Below are 20,404 nucleotides of genomic sequence, written 5' to 3' on the forward strand. Positions count from 1 at the left end.
CCCAGCTTTTGTCTCTTGTTTATTTTCTCATCATCTCCCCGTTCTTTACCCCAAGAACCTCAAGAGCCACATGGGTCACTGCAAAAATTAAAAATAAAATAAAAAAGGCTTGAAGATGTACCTCAGTATGAAGGCCCTGGGGTCAATTCCCAGCACGGCAAATAAGTAATTTTAAAACAGCCCTCAAACATGTGAAAAGATATTCAACTTCATTCTCTAAGAAAAAAAAAACAATAAAAATTACACAAAGATTCAAAAAAAAAAAATAAGTCTTATGTTGGTGCAGCTATGGAAAAGCAGAATATCTTACATTGTCAATGATATTGGAAAACAGTGCAACTGTAGAAAGGAATTTAACAGTATCTAAAAAAACAGTTATTTTTCCATTTGACCCAGCAGTACTACTTGTAAGAGTTGATATAAAAAACACACCTGCATAAAAAGGAAACAACCTATGTACAATACAATTTGTCGCAGAATTGTTAACTTCAAATTACTGGAAACTACAAAAACTTTCCCATATATGGCAGAGTTCTTGAACAAATTGGCATACCCACTAACAGAATACTATACAGCTATAAAAATGAATGCGGAAAATACTTATAAATATTTGTGGAGTGGTTTCCAGGATGTATTGTTAAGGGGAAAAAACCAAGTGAAAATGAATCTATAAATAAATTATACTACATTTTGTGTACTAAAAAAGGAAATTTAAAAGTGCTTTTTGATGGGTATATGCCTGTACTTCTAGCTACTCAGGAAGCTGAAGCAAGACAAACACAAGTTCCAGGCCAACCTGGGCAACTTAGAGAGACCATGTCTCACATAAAATAAAAAAGGCTGGGTAAGGTAGCTAGCTCAGTGGTAGAGTGCTTACCTAGTATGAAGAAGGCCCTGTACCACAAACAAAAATAAAAATTAAAAACTAAAAATACATCTATCTGCTTATTTGGGAAAAAAACATAAGCACAAATAAGCAAAAAACAGAAGCATAAATTAAAACCTAACAGGACTGTTGTCTCCAAGGCAGAATGGAAGTAGGAAAGAAGGTACAAGGAAGATATGACAATTCTGCATCTTTTTGTATTGTTTTCTCTCTTCAAATCATATTTCAAATATGCTCTTTTTTTGTGTGTGTGGTACCAGGGATCGAACACATGACCTTGCACTTGCCAGGCAGGCACTTATCTGCTGAGCTAAATCCCCAGCCCCAATATTTCAAATATGAAGAAATAATTAAATCAACAAAGATGGGAAAAATAAAATCTAAACTGGAATAGAACCAAAAATATGAACCTAACTTTACACCAAATAAATAAGTACACTGGATAAAAAAAATTAAAGAGAAATTTAAAAACTAGTCCAAATAACTTTTGAACAGAATATTTTAATGACATTGTCTTCGATCCAGATAGAAGGCATACAAACAAATGTCTGTACTAAACAGGTTCCCATCTCACAATAATATGGGCACAGCAATTCTGACTGTCCTATTTATTGCAAGACTAAGCAAATGACTTAACATACTGATGCTAGAAGCCAATGTCTCACTCTTGCAAATCAGGAAAGAGTAGGAAGATTCCTCAGATCTTTGTGAGCTCTAGATATGTATGTACGTGTGTGTGGTGTGTGTAAGTATACACACCATAAGAATATAAGCAAGCATCCTCCCAACACACACAGCAAGGACTCAGAGCCCTCTGGGCAGCCACACTTTTACATATAGCTTCATTCCCTCAGCAGGCCCTTTCCCTAGAGAATGGTTACTCAAATTTCTAGATTGTTAATGCTGCTTCTGTTGGTCATGATGTCAGGTCAGCTGGTCCACAACATAATCCAAATCATAGCTGACAAATTTTCAGTCATTGTAAAAACAACTACTACTGCCAAACAATGAAAATTAACTACCACCACAAATGAAATTACACTACTACTAATCAGTGACTTCCCTATATAATGTGGATAAGAATCTTCCTGGGTAAAAAATCTCTGGGTCTGGTTACTCAGTAATGGGGGTCTCAAAAGAAGAGACTGATGAGCTCCAAACTAAATAATTAATGGCCAGATACTGGGCCACATGGGGCTCAAGAGACAGTCTACACAGTGATAGCCCTCTGACTAATTAACAAGCTCTAGGCTGGAGTACTTAGGAATAGCGTGTCATTGTGTTATTATATCTATAGTTAACAATCAAGCTGTCACCTCCAAAATAAATATAAATGTATATATGCATATGCATGTAAACACAGAACACATATATTTATACAAAGAGAGGAAGTAAAAATAAACCTGGCAAAAAGTCAGTAATTGCTAAGTTTATGTAAGAGATATAATGAGACTTCTGGGAGAACATGGCGGATAGATAGCAGCAGCTGTGGAGGCTCTCTGAGATACCCCACTTAAAATCCAGAAATGGTGTGGGGCAAGAAGTCCTAAGCAAGGGGAGATATACCCTGCCGACCCAGGAACGAACTAAACTAAGAGAAACCAACTGGAAACGCAATCCCAGTGCTATAACAGGAACAGATAAGGTCTCAGTGCGGAAGCTGGACCCCGCACCACTGGAAGCCGTGATTTGAATTTCCTGCAGCTGCTGCTGTGTCCCAATCGGCACAGCAAGAAGAGAGGCGTGAAAGCTCTGAAAGTGGGAAACGGTGAATGGAGTTGAGAGTGGGACTGGTCGGGAGCCCTGCATCGACCTGCGGTGAGTGAACGAATTGGGGACCCTTCCATAGAGTAGGAGGCTTCAGCAAAGGACATACTGGGACCAGGCAAACTAGCCGGAACAGGATGCTGCAGTGTCCTTAGTTGCATATTCCCCTCTCAAGTGGGATTAGTGGGGAGTGCCTGGCCTGGGCATCGCCGCTGACTTAAGACACAGTAGGCAAGCCCAAACCAGGTCCCAGCACCTGGAGTTGCATGCTAGCAGTGAAGCCTTCAGTAGCTTGACCTGGAGGGGTGGGCCAAGGATAGGCTGCCCAGGTCTGTGTCTCCCTAGTACACTGCAGTGGGTGGGAACACCTAGCCGGCGCAATTCAAACGAACTGTAACGGACAAAGAAAAAACTGGGCCTCCTATATACGCTTGTATGGAAGGAACAAAAAATATGGGAAGGGGAAGCAACAAGAAAGGGTCCAAGGCCCCCAGTCCTGAGAAACATGCAATATCAGACACAGCACCAATAGACATAAAGCGATATCTCCAGAGCCTCATAGACAAGTTCAGGAATGAAGTTATTAATGACCTAAGGCAAGATATACATAGAAGAGTTTCAGAAATGCTAAGCACCGCCCAAGGAAAAACAGATGGTGGAATAGAAGAACAGAAAAAAAGGGGAAAATTGTTTGACAGAGAACATAGACAAAACATAGAATATGTGAAGCAGGTTCAAAGAGATTACCAGGAAACTAAAAACTCTATCGAAAACTGGCATAATAGCTTGAAAGAAACTAAGGATAGATTATCGGAACTGGAGGACAGATTTGTAATGTGGGAGCATGAAATGAAAAACTTCTTAAAAATAAGAAATCAAACAGCAATAATACAAAGGCTAGAAGATGATAAGAGGATCTATAACTTAAGAATTAAAAACATAAAAGTAGGGACACAAACAAATGGACTACAAAAGCTATTCACAGAAATAATCCAAGAGAATTTCCCTAATTTAGCAAAAGGTAAAGATACTCAGTTGTATGAAGCATACAGGACCCCAGCCACCTACAACCCAAACAGAGCTACACCCAGGCATATAATAATCAAAATTCCAGAAATCCAATATAAGAGCAGAATATTAAAAGCCATCAGAGACAAGAAAAAGATCACTTATAAGGGAACATCTATCAGAATTACAGCAGACTTCTCGACACAAACCATCAAATTACAAAGAGTGTGGAGGGAAATAATTCGAGCTTTGAAAGATAATAACCTCCAGCCAAGATTGATATATCCTGCACAACTGTCCCTGGAAATTGATGGAAAAACAAAGTGCTTCCAGGATAAAGAGGAACAAGGGGAATTTGCCACCACCAATTCAATTCTATAGAGAATACTGCAGGATATTCTAAAAAAGGAAAATACCAAGATTCCTGAAATAGTGGCAAAAAGGCCACAATGAATGGAGCATAAAGTGAAATGAAGATGACAAACTGACAACAAATGACAGAAAAAGAGCTCAACAGAAACGAGGCAGAGAAGATTGGATGGTAGGAACAGCCATTTTGGAGAAAACAAGACATCATAATAGCTAGTGCTGATTTAGTATCATCTTGTTTTGAAGTCCCATCAAGCTTTTATTCTTCTGTCTCCACCAGTCTTAACAGGTTGTATCTTATTGTATTTTACTATAAGTGATAATATAGGCAAATCTTTTATAGACAAGGAGATTATACAGAAACCATTGTTCATTTTATGTTAGTTGGTTCTAAATACCCTGTAATACTGTCATTCTCTTGAATGGTTTTACATTGTCTGGATATCATTGGTGCTACAGTATACAAAGTTATACTCAAAGATTTCAAGGAAAGAGACACTCTGGTAACTACTTTTATGTCAGGATGGTGAAACACTATTTTGCTTAAATGGTTATGTTTTGACCTGTGCTGTTTTGTTGTTATGCCCCCTTTTATCTCAATCTTTTTTATTATTTACTTTTTTTATTTTTATCAAGGGAAAAATAAAAAAATAGCAGGATATATTATAGTAACCCACTTAGATTTCCTATTAATTTGATTTGAAACACTGTATTGCCCTCATCATCTTGTTTTGACTGATTTTCCTCTATTCTGTTTTGCTTGATAGTACCAAGTTTGAAAGTATAGGCAACAACTATGAAGACAATAGGATTCATTATGACGCCCATTCCGATTGACTATTATCTTCTTTTAAAGTCCTGTAATGTCTCCAATGTTTTGGTTTTATTCTTTACTGTTTTGTTCAATTTTATTATAAATGATGATATAGGCAATTCTTCTTAAGATAACAAGAGGCATTATGGTAACCATTGTTGATCACCTCGTATTTTGTTTTTACATTATCTATTATGTCCATCCTTTTGATTTGACTGACTCTGTTCTGATATGTCGCATTTGGTTTTACTCTTTTCAAAAAAAGTAGTAAGAACTGTGGGAGTAATAAAACCCAAAATGTGTAATTGTATTTGTACAAAAGAAAGGAAAACAAAGTGCTCTAAAGGTTATAACTGCATATATGTTTAAGTGTATAAGATAGATAACCATATTACTGAGTTTTGTTGGATCATTGAACAAAACTGTTTGCAGTCTCACTGTTTGAAAGTTCACTTTATATGCTTTAATTTTGTAACTTGAACAACTATTTCTAAGGTGAGAGTATGTAATCTATTAACTAGTGATTTCTGTTTATTTTTTAAATTTTGTATTATTGTACCATTTTTCTGTTTTTTTCTTTTTCTCCTTAAATAAAATTTAATTTAAAAAAACAGAGATATAATGAATTTTTTCACTATTCTTGCAACTTTACTGGAAATGGTTAACACATATGGACATTTGGTCAACCAAATAAATAAATAAAAGTGAAAATAAGAAATTGCCCATCAATTATCTGCTTGGCAAGGTCTACAAACACTGATAATACATATTTTGGGAGACAATACAGTCATCCCTCAGCATCCACAGGGGACCGATATCAGGACCCTTGATACCAAAATTTGAGAGTGCTCAAGTCACCTATATCAAACAGCATGATATTTGCAAATGACCTGTGCATATTTATTTATTTAATTTTATGTTTTGTCTTTTGGATAGGGTTATTGGCCTTAGGCTCACTTTGTAGCCCAGGCTGGTCTCAAAATTGCAATGATCCATCTGCCTCAGCCTCCTGAGTGCTGGGATTACAGTAGTGCACCACCATGACTGGCCAGCCTCCCATCTAAATCATCTGTAGATCATTTCTAATACCTAATACAATGTAAATGTTATATAAATAACTGCTACATTGTATTATTTAGAAAATAATGACAATAGTGCATACATGTTTGGTATGGACAATTTTTTAAAATATTTTAAATCTCTGGGTGGTTGAATCCATGGATATAAAACCCACAGATAGGAAAGGCTGGCTGTATTTAGAAACAGATATTCTGTTGCACCATTCATGTATATGACCTTGTTACAAATCTTTTTAAAAGAGAATCTGGCAATGCCTCAAAAATTAATGTATTTCAGAAACTACAGTTATAAAGTTGGGTGTGGTGGTATATACCTATAATCCCCAATCTCAGGAGGTTGCCATGAGTTCGAGACTAGCCCAGACTACAAAGTGAAACCTTAACTCAAAAAACAGAAAAAAAAAAAAGAAAGAAAGATAGACAGACAGAGACAGAGACAGAGAAAGAAAGAAAAAGAAAGAAATTCCAGTTCTGTGAATGTATCTTACAAAAATGTCACATCAAGAATGCAGCCATATGGTCTGGCTGACTGCAGCCCTTCCAGGGGGAGAACCAGCAATGGCTCCTGAGATCCACGCCGTGTTGGAACTTAGGACTATGGGCAGCCAAGCAAGCACCTCCCCTCCCTGGTAAGCGGTGGTGGTCTGGCCGACTGCAGCCTTTCCAGGGGGAGAACCAGCAATGTCTCCTGAGATCCACACCATGTTGGAACTTAGGACTCTGGGAAGCCAAGCAAGCACCTCCCCTCCCTGGTAAATGGAGGCAGTGTGGCAGACTGCAGCCCTTCCAGGGGCAGAACCAGCAGTGTCTCCTGAGATCCACGCCATGTTGGAACTTAGGATCCTGGGAAGCCAAGCAAGCACCTCCCCTCCCTGGTAAGCGGTGGTGGTCTGGCTGACCACAGCCCTTCCAGGGGGAGAACCAGCAGCAGCTCTTGAGATCTGCGCCATGTTGGAACTGAGGACGCTGTGAAAACAAATGACCATCCTGCCTCCCTGCTAAGCAATAGTGAACCTACTGCTACATGGCCTAGAGTCAAATATCCCACTTCCCCTGACCTCCTTCTCTTCTCCCCCAATTAGCAAATGGGAACCAGAAATCTGAGCATCTCCTGGGAGGTTGACCATAGCAAATAAGGGGGACTTCCTTCTACCATTTCTTTGAAGGCAAATATTTTTATTACTGTTTGCTCTTTTCTGATTAATGGTACTGCTCCATTCAATATTCTGTTTTGATAAGTTCTATAGTGTTCTATATTTCATCTCATTTTGATATACGTGATTGAAAGAACAACTATTATAAAGATAACAAAATATACTGTGATACCTATTACTGTTATCCTGGTAACCTGCTGTGAAGTTCTGTACCAATTTCACTGTACGATCTTAGTTGGCTTTATTCTGACTTATTCTGTTGTATACTTTCAAAATAAAAATAAAATACAAAAAAAGAATGCAGCCATACCAAGACATTCATTGACTTCCTAACTTGCTGGGAGAGGACAGAATGGAAGTAACCTAGTCACATTTTATAAGGGAACAAATAAAATTATGAGTCTGGTATGATGGTGCATGCCTCCAAAGCCCAGCACTCAGGGAGGCTGAGGCAGAAGGATTATACATTCGAGCCCAGCCTGGGCAACTTAGTGGCTTCATGATACAGAATGAAGGCCCTGGGTTCAATCTCTAGTAATGAAAACAAAGAAAAATAGAAAGGAGAAAAGGAAAGAAAACTGTTATGTGTTTGAATTATAATTTTTATAGGCTGAATTGTGTTCTCTACTTCCCCCAGTTCATATGCTAAAGCATTAACCCACAAAGTACTGATAGGGCCTTTCAGGGAGTAATTAAGATAGAAAAAGGCCATATGGGTAAGGCCATAATCTAACAGGACTGTTGTCCTTCTAAGTAGGAACACCAAAAACCACCGCCCACACACATCCCTTCTTGGTAAATCCACAGAAGAAAGTCTACATATAGACAGAGTGATGGCCAAGCAGAGGCCTCACCTGAAACCAGGCCTGCCTGGCACCCTTGATCTTGGACTTCCAGTCTCTAGAACTGTGAGAAAATTAATTCTTGTTGCTTGAGCCCCTCAGTCTGTGGTATTTTGTTATGGCAGCCTGAATGTGAACTAATACAGGTTGAATTCTAGGGATTAGAAGTGTTTCCGATTCGATTTTTTTCTTTTGAAGTTTGGAATATATGCACATACATACTAGTATCTTGGGGATGGAACCCAAGGCTAAATATGAAAATCATTTATGTTTTATACATAACTTATACACACATAGCCTAAAAGTAATTTATACAGAATTTTTAATGTAACAGTAATTTGACTGTGATCCATCACATGAGGCCAGGTAGGGAATATTCCATTAGTGATATATGTCAGTGATCAAAAAAATTATTTTTTTCAAATGTTTACTTTTGTATGTTTGCACTACATAATGTTTACATTCATCATGGAAAGCTGATACATGTACATAACATATCTTACTCAAAAAGTGTTACATTGGCTGGGCATGGTGGGGCACGCTTGTAATCCCATCACTCAGATGGCTGAGGCAGGAGGATTGCTATGAGTTGAAAGCAGTCTGAACTGCATAATGAAACCCTGTCTCAAAAAAACGTGTTAAGATTTTGGAGTACTTCAGACTTCAGATTTTTGGGTTAGGGATTCCCAACCTGTTTGATAATCACATGCAGTTTAGGAGAACTAGATTCTGGAAAAATGATCACACTGTGGTTATTCAGCATTTGTTAAATTACTATGTGTAGTGGAAACCATAAACTGTCCACCTGTAAATTACAAGCTTTATTTGTATAAAAATAGATATTATATAGTAATGGTAGACTTCAAATCTGGACTTGATAGCACAAACTCCCCTTTCCTTGCTTTACCCCAACCAAGTATATGACCTAGAAGTAACACAAGAGGCAACCAAAAGAGTCTGAAAGCAAAAAAGTAGAAAGAAGCCTTGTTAGGGACCAAGGACTTAACAGTAGCAGAGCATTTTATGACCCCCCCTCCCCAACCTAACAACAGAAAGCAGTCCAGGTAGTGCATATCAGCCTTCTGGAAAATCAACATGTGTCCCTCCAATACCACTGGACAAACCTTGGGACACCAGCAAAGAAGATGAATGAATAGCCTGGCTGACAATAAGCAGCAGGGAAAATGCTTTTATTCCCTCACTGAGCCTAAAGACTTCTTGGCAATTAGCAAGGCAAAGGGTTCCCTCTCACAAAAAGCACCCAGCTAACAAACACTCTCCATCTCCCCAGACAAAAAACAGAGAGGAGGAACTGTGCAGACCCCATAGCGGGAAATCTGACACCAAAGGTACCCAATGCAGGAAGCATGCATTTTCCACTGTGGAGAGAATTCCTGTAATCTTACATTACCTTGGAATCCATTGTGAACTAAGCTGGACTTTCTCACACCAGCAACACAGCTCAGTCACCCTTGGTGTACTTTCCAGTTTTCACCTCCTCCCAATTCCTCAAGGTGGTCAGATACCTTCCTTTTACAACCAACTGCCAGTGATGGATGACCTTCCTGTAGGACAGCCAGGTACAAGCTACTGGACTCGTCTCACTCACCCCCATACCCCATATGAATTGCAGATTTGGCACAGTGGCCTCTCTCAGCCATACTGTGACTCAAGGGAACTCATACCCGCTTGCTTTAAATAATCCAGTTAGAACTCTCCTAGGTAACAGACTACAAAGAATCCCCTCCTTAAAGAAAATCAGTATTTGGCCTTTGCTCCCAGTTCCCAACACACATGAGAATAATCAACAAACACCAGGATGGAACTGTCATAGACCTTGCAACTGTTAGAACGTCTGTGCAACAGCTCCTATAAAAACACCCCAAAAGGGGCTGGGGATTTAGCTCAGCGGCATAAGCGCCTGCTTTGCAAGCAGGCAGTCGTGAGTTTGATCCTCGGTACTGATAAAAAGGAAAAAGACAAAAAAAAAAAAAAAAAAAACACCCCAAAAGTAAGGGCAAAGTCTTTGGAAACCAAGAGAAGAATAGAAAATCTCACCAAAGAAACAGGTGATCTAAAGAACTGGGCATTCTAAGTTGAAAGACAATGACTGAAATAAGACTGCATTAGAAGGACTCAGTAGCACAACAAAGATAACAAAAAAGGGCAGGAAGCTTCCCACTGAATCAACAGAAATTACACAGTCTGAAAAACAAAAATGAAATACTAAAAAAAAGTGAGTGGTACTTCTGGGACCCGTGGGACCAAATTCAGGTCACCAAGTCCCAAAAGAAAAGGAGAAATAAGATAGTTCAGAAGAATATTTGAAGCAATAATTCTTGACTAATTCCCAAATTTGTTAAAAGACATGGATCAATAGGTTCAAGAGGCTCGGCAAGCCGCAGGACAAATCCAGAGCCAGATGCATCTTCAAATTAAGGACAAAGCAAAAGTAACACATAATGAGGAACAATTATTCAACAGCGTCTAACCAGAAACCACAGAGCACAGAAAGAAGCAGAATAACACTGTTGACGTGCCAAAAGAAAATAACAGTCCACTAAGAAATCTATAGGCAGTGGAAATTTCCACGAGGAATAAAGGTGATATAAAGACATTTTCAATGAGGGAAAACTAAGAAACTGTTGCCAGAAGGCTTGCTCTGAAACAATTGCTAAAAACAGTTGAAAGATAGATAACTGATAACAGAAGAGAATCCAAATCAATAACAATAAAGGCAGAACATCAGAAATGGTATAAACAAGGGTAAATATAATAGATTATCCTTCTCAGTTCTTTAAAATGTGTTTGATAGCTGAAATCAAATCATAACATGGTAAAGCCAGATATGGTGGCACGTGCATTGTAGTCCCAGATACTTCAAAGACTGAGGGAGACGAATCGTTCAAACCCAGGAATTCAAGGCTAGCCTGAGCAACATATTAAGGCCCCATCTAGAAAAGAATTATAACAGTGTCTAACGGGGTTTTCAATGAATGTAGATGTAATGAGATAATTAAAACATAAAGGTGAGAAGGTAAAGAGATTTACATGATGGTAAGGTCTATGCATTCTACTTAAAGAGGTAAAATATTGAGCATAGTATAATGTTAATTATACATATAGTCACCAAAAACTATATAAATAAATATAGTCCAAAAACACACTGCTGGGTATGGGTACACACCTGTAATACCAATACACGGGAGGCTGAGGCAGGAGTATTGGCACAAGTTTGAGACCAGCCTGAGCTACAGAGTGAGGCCCTATCTCAAAGAAACAAAAAATAAACCACATAACATATAAGGAGCTCAGTGGTAGAGCATATGCCTTGCATACACAAGATCCTGGGTTCAATTCCCAGCATCTAAAAGTAAAAACTACAACACGACAAATGAATGAAAACTGGTAGAAAAAAAAGAGTTCAAATTCTCAGCACCCAGACTTCTTTGATAACACCTTCAGCCCAGCACGTACTGAACAGTCACAAAACACTGCACTAATAAGGACTAAAAGCAGCACAATGTGAGTTAAGACAAACACCACTTTTTCCCCAGAGCAATGCCGTATCTTTCCCGAAAAGGTTAAAACACACAGACACCCTTACCTAAATCTAAAGAGCCTTTTTGAGGCCTAACCAATTTGCAGCTCTGATGTGCAACTTTACATGCAATACAGGTGCTTCTGAAAGATTAGCAAAGAACAAGATGTCCTAGGAATGCATTTGCCAAATCAAACCCTTTCCCACAGCTTCGCTCCCAATCTCTCGACTCAATGGCAGACTCCCTTCTTAGAAACTAGCCTATTTCTCTTGACAGTGTCTAAGTAACTTCTTGTCTTTCCTACATTCCTTGGTCTATTGGTAAATTTTTATCACCCACATCACAGGCCTTCTATATGCCATCTGGTGACGCATATGGGGAATGTCTCTCCTTGCCTTTCTTGGCCTGTTCACACTGGTCAACAGATCAGCCAGTGGGCAACTGTAGGTCCCTGACAGGTAACTCCCTGGTGGCATTCAAAGGCCTCTAAGTTGTGATCTAGATGGTCATGGCCCATCAGAGTAAAAGCTATAGAGGGTCTTTCGGACCTTTGAGGAAAGCCTTACTTCCCACTTGCAACTGACAGACCCTGGCTGGGACCACTCTATAGTGGGCCTGAAGGTAGCAAAAAAAGAATATCTTGTTATAGACTGGAAGGATAAGGGGTCACACTCTTCCTTTGGGACTCTCGTTACTCTCAATGCACAGTGCTAGACGGTAGCAGCTTATCAGTGTGAACCTGTACGTATCCCACCCTTAACTGCTGGATCCGTTCCCTGTGGCTGCAGGCTTCTAACTGCCTCTTCCCCCTCCATCTGCTAATTTTCTTGATCCAGAAGACTCCCAAGTGACCAGGTTTTCCATTCTCCACGATGTTGAGTTCCCCTTCCAATGACTATTCAGTGGTCACCATGACTGGTCCAAGACTTTCTCTTGCTCTTGTGTTACTTGCTCTTCTGATCTAACTTGATCAACTGGACAGTGGCCCCAGAACCACAGTGGCCACAGAGTGAAGCTGGCCTTCACTTTCATGGGTGGGAAGTCCCCTCTCTTTGGGGAATGCCCCAAAAGCACACATCTCATGTGCTTCCCTGGAATAGATGACCCATCACCCTAAGGGACACTTTTTGGATGGACATATTTCCATAAGACTCATAATGGGCTTTGTGTCTTTCCTTTGACTCACTTCTAAGCTTTATTCTTCTTAAGGACTGGTCTAGATTTGCACCCTTTACTCTTGAGAAATGTCTCATTTTCTTATGCAATACTGTCTGGCTGCCACATAAGCTCCCAGATTAGGAACTTTGGTCCTTCAGATGCAATGGAAGTCTAATAAATTATAATACCATAATACAGCTTAACAACTTCTATCACAATTAGGGCAAAGCTTCTAAAGCCTCTTACATTCTGTTGTACTCTAAGAAAAATAGCTTCCTTATATGTTTTCCTTCTCCCTCTGGGTGACCTAATTGATATGTTAATCAATGCTCTTCTCTGTAAAGAATTGCAAAATCTCACCTAATTGATATGTTAACCAGTGTTGCCCTCTACAAACAACAGATTTGGTGCTAAAACAAGCTAACAGGGGTTGTTAATCACTGTTGGACTTCTCTATTCTCTGCTGAGGAAAACCAGGATGTTTCCCTGATTTAAACTTGTTTGAAGTAACTTGCTTGTATGCAGGGAGACTTGCTTGTTAGCACAACCCTTACCTGATCTTGCTCTCCCCAAGGAATGTAATCTCGCCATATTTTCTGTTCTGTAATGCGCACTGCCTTCCCCCTTTCCCTACCTGGTGGTAGTGTGTCACAAAATGTGCTAATTGCTCTGTTCTTAAGAAATGCTCAACTTCAAAGAAAGTACAAAAATGTTGTGGCTTAACCCTAATGCAACAAAAGGGTTAAGTTCCAAATCCTCGTAAAAACTTAAGTTTCAGCTTCTTGTAACTTTCGACCCCTTCCCACATGTGTTAACAAGCTGTCCTGAGATAATTAACTTTCTACTTTCTTCTCCAAATGTTATTGCAAATGTGCTATTCCAAGATAATGCTTATCTGCAGGACAGGAGTAACTCAAAAGGCACCAAAGGCTCCCGATGTTGTCAGAACTAAGTGGACAGCTTTACAGTTTCCAGATTTGGGTCAACAGTTTAACGGCTCTGCGGGTTTCTTTTGTTTCCAACCCCCCTCCTGCTTTTTAAATCCCTTCTCCAGTCTCGGGGGTGTACAGTCTCCAAATTGGCTCCCGGAGACTCATCGCCAGGCCTGGCCTAAATAAAACCTTTGATCCCCAAATTTCAGTTTCTTGCTTCTTTGGATTTTATACTGGGGTCCGAGCTATCACACATTCAAGCCTTCATGGCCTTCTCAGAGGATTCCAGACTTCTGGAGGACAACCATGTGTGCCTTTCTAAATCCTCTCATAGTCCACTTTCTTCAGCTCCAACTTCTGACAACGATGTCCTTGCTGATCCTTCTTTCAGTTACCTTCAGGTCACAGTTCAGCTTTCAGTGTTTCCTCCACCAGACAGCTCTCTTTATGTCCCTGCCCCCTCCACATGTGCATGTTCTTTCCTCCTTATGACTCACGTGGTGTAACTCTGTACTGATAAAATAACCAAAGCACTACAAGAGATCTCTGTTATGATTCACTTAAAAGTATAAGAGTGCTATGCTATCCCCTAGGGAAATTTTAGTTGATTAATCTATTTAAACTGAGAGAACAAAAATTATCATAATCCAATTTGGTCAATATAGCTAAAGTGCACTCTGACTTAATGTTATAATGCTATGTGTCTGGTCTGTTTGTCTGCCTGTTAATCTGTGTTTATAATAACTGGCCTCAGGCACAGGGAGCTGCTCGACAAAGCTTCCTCTGTGGCTGAAAAAACAGCTGCCTAAACCAGTTTGCTCCAGTTTGCTCCACAATGGATGACTTCTCCAGTTTTCCCCAGGGTCTCTAACTCCTGAGATTAGGGGAAATACTGTCAGCAAACAATGTGACTTAAAGGAAAAAGATCTGTGTAAGACCACAGGGGTCATGGGATGGTCCCTTCATTGTAATAATAGAGGCTGAACCCCAATTCTAAGCAAAATGAGTACAAGAAAAACAGACATGGCTAACAGAGAAGTGTCAATGCCGGCGGGGGTGGGGATGGGCTGGGGGGGGGACACTGCCAGGAAAATAAAGGAAAAGGTCTAGACCACCAGATTGAGCTTCCACCGGAACCTAACCCTAAATTGATACAGAGAGTAAGTCAGGGTAAGGCTAAATATCATGTTAAGAAAAAAAAAAGTGGTTCTTAGGGTATACAGAGCCTGCACAGGGTCCTGGAAAATAGCAAGGTGAAGCCTGACTGCCATCTCAGGATTTCAAAGGGGAAAACAGCCATCATGATGACCTGTGAAAAAGGAGATGCAGACCCTTGGGAAACACTGATTGGTAAATTTACTTTTAAATTCTGTGGTTTAAGTTAACATTTTTTATGATCAATGATCCTAAAATGTTTCTTATAAATAACTTTGGGATGGTTCTTAAATTAAAATTTAATTAATTATAACACCATAATACAACTGAACAACATTTATCACAGTGAGAGCAAAGATTCTAAAGCCCTTACATTCAAGCCTTCATGACCTTCTAACAGGACTCCAGATTTTGGGAGGACAACCACGTGTGCCTTTCTAAATCCTCTCATAGTCCTCACAGTCTGGGGTTAAATTTGTTCTGTTGCCACTTTCCACTTGTACTAAGGTAATTTGTCATTTAAGACAAAGTAAAATCTTAAAGATTCATCAGTCCTAACTAAAAAATAACATTGTTATTCTTCTTTCTACTTTCTTCTGGTACTAAGATAATTTACTGTTCAAGGTTACTTGGGAGTCTATTATCCAGCCAGCTCTAATTAAAATATAACTTTTGCGAGTTAAATCTGAGATGAAAAATGTGCTAGGAACATTTTAAAATCTAAACAGCCATGTAGCTTGTATAAAAAAGAAAAAGTTAAAAATAGGAAATATAAAAATTATATGAATAAGGATATGGTAAAATTTAGTCCTACCAAAATGGCTAAATAAGCATTCTGTTATTATACAGATGAGACACACTTATACATAGGGTAAATAACTCTATTTGTGTTCATTAACATGATTTCCAAAACTTAAAAAAGTCTAAACTAGCCTTTGATTTTTTATTATTACCATTATTATTACTATTATTATTATTATTACTGAGACAGGGTCTCATTATATAATTCAGGCTGGCTTTGAACTTACTATGTACCTCAGACTGGCCTTGAAGTCACAGTGACCCTCCTGCCTCAGCCTCCCAAGTGCTGGGATGACAGGCATGAGCCACTATGCCCAGCTAGCCTTTTATTTTTGTCAGGGATGCTAACTTGTGTAAAATTAATGAAACTGCCACTCTGATAATCAAATGGATTAGATAGTAAGAATCTAAAAAATGGTATCTGTGAACAAAAAGCCCATTGGTTCTGGTATAACATTGTCAGCTATGATTATCTTAATATACTATATAAAATAAATAAATTACTTCATCAATTATTAAACTCATCAAACTTCTAAGCATGATTACTTCAAGTCTTATCATCCAAAGTTCTGATTTTTCTCTGAAATATTTATAACCAGATTCATGGGAAAAAACTCTTAACAAACAAAACGGATTCTTTGATTATCTTCAATAAAAATTGATAAAAAATCACTTCTTGATTCAAAACTGTTATACAAATTAAATTTTACTCTAGTTTGCTTTATATTTTCTTTTTAACTTTATATCTGCTATCTCTGAAAATTCTGCAGAGTACAATTCCTAATAGAGATCTCTGATCCAATGTTTTGAGATTTTAATAGTCATCTACAAAATAGGTAAACTTAATAATGGACTCCAGGTTAACTTGGCTTAAGAACTACTTTTAGACTCTTTGTTGCTCAACTCTGTTAAAAGGTGCAATGACACTAACTGTAAATAATCAATTACTTCCCCTCTATGTATCACCAGATTAGACCAATGAGCAGAATGGCATCCTAGCAACAAGAGACAATAAAAGCAATGATTAATCAGGGACCTCTTCAGGAAAAAGAGAGGATATAACAAAAGCATGAGAGCTGTCAAAATCAAATTAGAGTCATTTGCATCAATCCTACCAAAAGACAGAGTTGAGAGGTTATAAGGTAGAATTCTTATGCATAAGTACATGATAATAACTATCACGAAGCACCTATTTGGGCCTGGCTTTCAAACACTTCTTCATAAAACTGGTTACTAACAATTATTCTCATTATTATAATAATAATTCCCTTTGGTTCATGTTTGTGCAACTGCCTTCTCCAGCTTATTTCTTCCAGAATCCCACAGTTATCATATATATGCCTCAGATCACCACCTGAACCTACAGCAAAGCTCCATTTGGATCTTGTCAACCAGTTAAGGTCTGTACTTTAAGATCAAGATCACTCACCTCTGACAATCAACAAACTCAAAAGGGCCCCTAATGATGGACTGGACGATTGGTGGTCCTACTCAGCTTAAGGCAGTTAAGGATGTGACCACTTTATTCCTTGTCAATAATTTGACTTTGCACCCAGACTTCTTTGATAACACAGGTCAGTACAGCATGTACTAGACATTCACAAAGCACCGCACTAATGAAGACTAAAAGCACCACCAGATAAAAGTAAATATAAAAACCATCCTTTCTGAGTTAGTATTCTATCTTTCCCAAAAAGGTTAAAACACACTGATACCTTTATCTAAGTCTAAAGAGCCTTTCTGAAGACCTAAGAAACCTTGACAATTTGAAACTTTGATGTAAAGCTTTAATTACAGCACAGGTACTCTTAGAAAATGAAAGAACAGGATGCCCTGCAAAATGTATTTCTAAGATATTTGCATTTGCCACCTCAGACCCTTTCCCACATCTTCACCTGCTCATAAAAACTCCAACCTCCCTACCTGCTGGCAAGATTCTTCTCTTGTCAGTGTACTCAGTGATCTAAATAAACTCCTGTCTTTTCTACATCTCTTGTGTACTGGTAAATTCCTTTTACTATCTGCACACCACTCTGCTATATGCCATCTGGCATAGCAAAACTGTAATAGAAAAATGTTCAGCCAGGCCTTGTGGCCCACACCTTGCTCTCTGGGAGGCTGAAGCAGGAAGATCCCAAGTTCTAGCCTAGCCTGGGCAACTTAAAAAGACCTTGTCTCAAAATAAAAAGTAAAAAGCTGCGGATATAATTCAGTACAAAGGCCCTATGTTCAATCCCTAGTGGTATACACACATTCAAATAATGCAAAAGGCAGAAAAATAGGAACAGAAAAATAAGAAAGAAAGAGTAGCAAATAATGAGTATCAACAATTATATTAAATTTACATGGACTACAACATCCTGTAAAAGACAGAAATTTTCAAAATAGATTAGAAAAATATTACCCACCTGCAATGGATTGAACTGCATGCACTAGTCAATGCATGCACTGAAGCTCCAACATCCAAGCTGACTGTATTTGGAGATGGGCCTTTATGGAGGTAATTAATATTAAATGACATCATAACAGCAGAGCCCTAACGTGACAGAAATATTATCTATATGAGGAATGGACACCAGAAGTCTCTTTCCATGTGTGAACAGAGGAAAAGCCATGAGGGACCATCCAACCTTAGGAATAAAAAGTTTTTAACAGAGTGATGGCATTAAAATAGAAGAGGTGGGGGGCTGGGGATTTAGCTCAGCAGCATAAGTGCCTGCCTTGCAAGCAGGCAGTCGTGAGTTCGATCCCTGGTACTGATAAAAACGAAAAAGACAAAAAAAAGAAAACAGAAGAGATGTTATTAGAGCAGAGAAAGTGGATAAGGGAAAAGGAGACAGGGGCATAGGGAGCAGGAACGACCAAACTATGTTACATGCATGCATGATTGTGCCAAAATGAAACCCATTAGTCTATACAACTAATATACATTATAATTTTTTTAAATTAGGGCATGGTGGTGCACACCTGTATTCCCAGCACTCAAGAGGCTGAGGCAGGAGGACAGTCGTGAGTTTGGGGCCAGCCTGGGGTACATACTGATTTCAAGGCCAGTCTGAAATACATAGTGAGACACTGTCTCAAAAAACAACAACTTTCCCCCAAAATATTGAGATGTTATGCTGGATATAGTGGCGTGTAACTGTGATCTCAGCTCTTGAGAGGCTAAGGCAGCAGGATTGCCACAAATTCAAGGTCAGCCTGAGGTTTATAATGAGTTCAAGGCTGGCCTGAACTACATATCAAGATCTTGCCTCAAAAAAAAAAAAACCAGACAACAACAATCACAACAAATCATCACTTTGCCACATGTGCTGACTCACATCTGTAACCCTAGCATTCAGGAGGCTGAGGCAGAAGGATCACTGTGAGTCTGAGGCCAGCCTAGGCTACATAGTGAGTTTAAAACCAGTCTGAACTACATAGTGAAACTCTGTCTCAAAAAAAATTAAAAATAAAAAGTTGATCATCTCTGAATCAGAGTGCCCTTACCAGAGACCAAATCAGCCAGCATCTTGATCTAGGACTTCTCAGACTCCAGAACTGTGAGAAAATAAATTTCTATTGTTTATGACACTCAACCTATACTACTTTGTTATTGCAGCCCTGGCAGGTTACTATCTAAAAGAAAATATATCCATGTAATAGTAGAAGTAGAAAAAAAAAAGGAAAACAGGTACACTATTGCAATATTAATCAAAGGAAAACTGGAATGGCCATATTCCTAACAGCCAAACTAAACTTCAGAGAAAAATACAGGAATCATCCAAGAAAATGAGTCACACTGTAGGGACAAAAGGTCAATTTATCAAAGAGGTATAATACACATAACAAGGCATGTATAACACTTCAAAATACATGAAGCAAAACCAAGCATAGTAGTGCATGCCTGTGCTCCCAGCTATTCAGGAAGCTGTAGCAGGTGGATCCCAAATTCAGTTTTGTAAACCTGCCCTTGCCTGGGTGTGGTGGCACACACCTGTAATCGCAGTACTCAGAAGGCTGAGGCATGAGGATCAGTTGTGAGTTGGACCACAGAGTGAGTTAAAAGCCTGGCTGAACTACATAGTAAGACTCTTCCTTAAAAGAATTTTTAAAAAGATCTGCCTCAAAATAAAAAAGATTGGGGATGTAGCTCAGTCATAGAATGTCCTTGGGTTCAATCTTCAGTACCATAAAAATATGCATATGAAGCAAAAACTGAAACACTTGACAGGAGAAATAGGCACACAGACACTTCAATATTCCTTTCTCAGGAACTAGAAGAACCAATAGACATAAAATCAACGAGAATATAGAAGTAATAATGTCATCAACCATCTGTATGCAAATGATATATATAGAACATTCCACTAAAAAAATCAAGAGAATACATGTTTTTTCAAGTGTCTATGGAATATTTACCAAGACAGACCATTCTGTGAGTCAGAAAACAAGTTTTAACAAATTTAAAGTAATTTAAATCATTTTTAGTATGTTTCCAGACTATAAAAAAAATTTTTTTTAGAAACCAGTAACAAAATATAACAGGAAAATTGGTAGACATTTGGAAATTAAACATCATTCTTCTAAATAACATACAGGTCTAAGAGATAGTCTTAAAGAAAATTAGAAAATACATTGAACTGAACAAAATGAAAATACAACATGCAGAAATATGTAGGATGCAGCTAAAGCAGTAATGGAAATTTTATAGCATTAAATGCATACACTGAAAAAAGTTTTAAATCAACAATCTAAGCTTCCTTAAGAAGCTAGAAAGAAAGCAAAATAAACCCAAAACTAAAGACCACAATAAAGAGCATTCAGTAATGAAATTTAAAACCAAATACAATAGAGAAACTCAATGAAACCAAAAGTTGATTAGTTGAAGACAAGATTTATAACTCCCTAGCAA

General features: G+C 38.6%; 1 protein-coding gene across 7 annotated transcripts in view; it reads right to left on the reverse strand.

Annotated features, from left to right (window-relative positions):
• Positions 1-20,404, reverse strand: part of LOC100714903 (zinc finger protein 182) — a 44,913-nt gene that overhangs the window by 14,634 nt on the left and 9,875 nt on the right. The window contains exon 1 of one of the 7 annotated variants that reach the window (XM_063245795.1): positions 17,916-17,971. The exons of 5 other annotated variants lie outside the window; for them this stretch is intronic. The gene's annotated coding sequence lies outside the window, so the exon portion shown is untranslated. Of the gene's footprint in view, positions 1-121; positions 17,845-17,915; positions 17,972-20,404 lie in introns of those variants that run through there. One more of the 7 variants, XM_063245794.1, reaches the window with a different exon arrangement.

This window comes from Cavia porcellus, unplaced genomic scaffold, assembly GCF_034190915.1.
Source record: "Cavia porcellus strain 051 isolate PalLab524CR breed Dunkin Hartley unplaced genomic scaffold, mCavPor4.1 scaffold_3, whole genome shotgun sequence".
Lineage (NCBI taxonomy): Eukaryota > Metazoa > Chordata > Mammalia > Rodentia > Caviidae > Cavia > Cavia porcellus.